Here is a 3,891-nt window from a genome sequence, read left to right as displayed (position 1 = left end):
AGCTTGAGTCACTGGTAAAGAATAAGACATGGATCTTAGAGAATATCCAGAAAAGCTGAAAAGCTATCGGATGCCGCTGGTTGTTTCAAAGAAAGTACGAGGGACAATATAAGGCACCACTGGTGGTAAAGGAGTACAAGCAACAAGCTGATGTTCACTAACATTAAACATTTGCACAGGTAGCAAAGTGTACAACTATAAGAGACCAGGTGGCATTGTGTTGTAAGAATAACCTGAAGATGGGAGGAATAGATGTCAAGACAGCCTTCCTGAATAGCCAGATTAGGGAATCAGTTTAGATAGATATACTGGTGGGCATTCATATACCAGACCATGACTTGTGAAAGCCCGCCGAGTCACCAATAGCATGTCATTTACTCAAAGATATATATAGGCTAACGCAATCTCCCAGGACTTGGTATGGGAGAATACCGGAACTGTTGTACTCATAGATTCTGCCACGGTGACTATGATCATAGTGTATTTGTTAACTATGAAACATGAGTTACTTTATTCCTTTATATGGATAACGTCATTCTCGCTACACCAACAATGGAATCATTGAAGTAGATCTGAACTATTCTGGAAGACGAATTTGAGATGACAAACCTGGGCCCACTCAGGTCTTATTTAGGTCTGGAAATCATCAGAATAGGGAAACCAGAACACTACACCTCGCCCAAAATGCGTATATTTGTAGCTTTCTTGCAGCCCATTAAATGAGCGACAGCAATTCAGTAGTGACTCCCGCTGATCACTACCCACAGTTGAGAAAAGGTGGACGGAGGTACAGCTATGAGAGCTCACATCAAGGAATAGCAGCCAGCTGTGGGATCACTTAGGTATGTGATCCTAGGCTCCTGACTAGACATCATCTATACAGTTCATAAGGCTAGTTAACATGTAACAAATCTAAATGTGACACACTTGACTGCGGTAAAAAGGATCTTCAGATACCTTGCACCAACTCAGAGTCGCGGACATGGTTATCAGGCAGCAGGAAAGGGATTAGGATTTACAAATGCATATTGGGGCTCTGCTGAAAATCAAAAATCCATTGGAGGGTACACCTTTCTTCTGAATAGAGTAGTTGTCACATGGAATGTGGAAAGCAGGCAACTGTGGCAATGTCGTCTACCGAAGCAGAGTATATGGCCCTTATCCAGGTGGTTAAGGAGTCTATCTGGCTTCAAGTACTAGCACGAGATATAGGTGACAGGATGCAGATTATAGAACTCAGAGAGATATGTGTAGACAACCAGGAAGCTATCGTGTTAACAAAAAATGCGGAATTTCATGCCAGAACAAAACACAGTAACATTCAGTATCATTTCATGTGTCAACATATTGACACAGGAAAGATTGGCCCACTCTACTTTCAGACGCAAAGACATGACCACAAATACTTTGCATGAAAGCAATTCCGCAACTGTCATTTCAGAAGCACTATTTAGCTTTGGGTCTGATTAATTAATCAGGGACTGGAAGTCAACAACCTCAAAGAAACTAATAAGTCGAATTAAGTTCAAACATATCAGTGAGAGAAGGTCTTATTTTGTCACCGATTTGTATAGTGGTTATATTTATGGATATGTATTTCTGGTGCTATTGTTGGGATTGGAGATGACAGATTGTAGGTTTCTTTTATTGGTGGAATGACTTTCTACAGTCACTTGGCAGAAGTGTTCATGATCTGAGACAATGTTTAATTGCAGTTGTGCCATATAGTGGGGCAGTACTAGCGGGGCTGTCAACAGGTGTGCACGCACGTGTCAAGTTTCCAATGAACAACTACTGGTACCTCTCAACATTCCACCGTAAATTGAGCTACCATAAATTAAACTAGCTAATATTTTGACTAACATCCTCTTGCTTCTAAAACTGCAGCCACCCTATCAGGAATTTATTTCCACAACTTGTCAAAAAACTCAGGAATTGTCTCCCAAACTAAGGGTAATAAAAGCGCAAGTCCTCTCCAAACACTCTCTTTTCCTTCTGGAGTATCTGCAATTCTTGGATACTGCTGGTGCAATAGCCTTTTAAGCCCAACTTATACATGCTTAATGAGATTTAAATCAGGGAAATAAGGGGGGTCGTCTACAACCTCAATACTATTTCTCTCCAACTAATATATAACACTATATGACTTGTAATCTTCAGCACTATCTTGCTGAAAAAGAACATCTTCAAGTTGTATACCAAAGGAAATCTTTTGATAAATAACAAGAAAAAGATATCTTCTCAACAGTTTAACATACTTGGTCTTATTGATAGTTGGAGTAATAGGAACTAATGGACCTTTTCATTTACCCCAAAACCATCCCCAAATCATAAGTGAGATTCCCTTATCCTTCTCCTTTAGGTGTACACAATCAGCCAGCCACCTTTCTGAACGTTCTCTGAATACCCATTGTTGTTTTGTATTCTTGGATTTCTCCACACTTCGTTCATCACTCCAAATTACACTTTCAAAACCCTCATCTGTCCAGTCCCTATAAGCTGTAACCCATCTCAATCTCTTAGCCACATGATCAGGCTTTAGCCTAAGTCTTGACTTGGCTATCCATTTTTTAATGTTTGCTTCTCTGAGTACCCAGTCCACTATGCAGGCAAATTTAGTAGGCAATCATATCCAGTCACTCTGGGTAGCACAAAGAGTTACCAGTATCAAGAGAAACACTGGTACATAGCAATCCCTCAAGGCATGTCGGGTCATTGTCCAGTTGGACCAGGCCGTCTGTATAATTCGCTGAATACTATTGACCACTCAAAATGGGATTTCAACTGCGGCGAGGGAGATTTTCAAGAGATTAACCTTCCCATAGCCGGACAAGAAAGCTCTTAACTGTTGTCCATGGGCGTCGAATAATTTGAGCCACCAAGGCAATATTCCCCAGGCGGTAGAAAAAGGTGATTCTTATGCCCTTCCCTGGGAGGCTCATTTCTCTCCAGGTGTTTTTAGGTAAGGGTCTTTTTTTTGTAGCATACTTCGTATTTCCAGAACGCTTAACCATTGGCAAAAAAGGTAGAGCAAATGAAGACACCATAGACCTCATGGTTGGTTTTGTGAGATAGCATAGGTATCGTCATGGGCCAATGACAGAGTTATTAGTGTTTCTGTATTTAAAGAAAAGATTGTGTGCTGGTTATGTTGGCTGTCGACATAGGTGAGGAACACAAGAAACATTCAAGTCACCAATTCCGCCACTATACAGCCCGCTTCATCGATCTATTGCTTATATTTAGTGCTATCTTTCAATAGGCGCGGTGTATCTGAAGATTGGACAACACAGTTTTTTCTCCTTCTGCTTTTGTAATACTAGTAGTATGTGCAGATATCTATTACTCGATACTTGTATACTAGACGATTGCGAGACATGTGGTTATCTCACTGAGAAAGCCTGTTCTATACCAGCAGAGTGTCAGAGGTCATGGATGCTGCTCAGAATCTTCATGGCTCTGTTCCCTTGTCCGTCGGCATCTCTTCCCATATGTTTATTGCCCTCCTCCGGATATTCACTATACATTCCCAGAGCGGGCGATTTATTTGTTCTCACTCGTCCACCTGTCCACTCCCGTCTATTCAATCCATCCTGCAACCTAGTAATTGTTTTGGCGCATCTGCTTTGTTCAGTTCATTATAATTATTTATCCTTGTATCGTCGACCCGGCATCAACAAGCAAAACACAAAACCAAAACTAAAAATAAAATAAAACAAACCTTGAAAAAATTCATCTCGCAACCCTCCATCCAAACATAGATGCAAAAATCACTACCAGCATGCTCACGGGCGCTCATCCTAACTAGTGGGATCCCAGAGTAATGCGCCTTCATGCCTCGCACCCCTTCTCCCAATATCGAAACTTAAGGCGTATATTGTGTATTAGCAT

Source organism: Tuber melanosporum (genome assembly GCF_000151645.1).
Source record: "Tuber melanosporum whole genome shotgun sequence assembly, scaffold_117, strain Mel28".
Lineage (NCBI taxonomy): Eukaryota > Fungi > Ascomycota > Pezizomycetes > Pezizales > Tuberaceae > Tuber > Tuber melanosporum.
The sequence above is the reverse complement of the archived record's forward strand: the minus strand, read 5'-3'. Positions refer to the sequence as shown.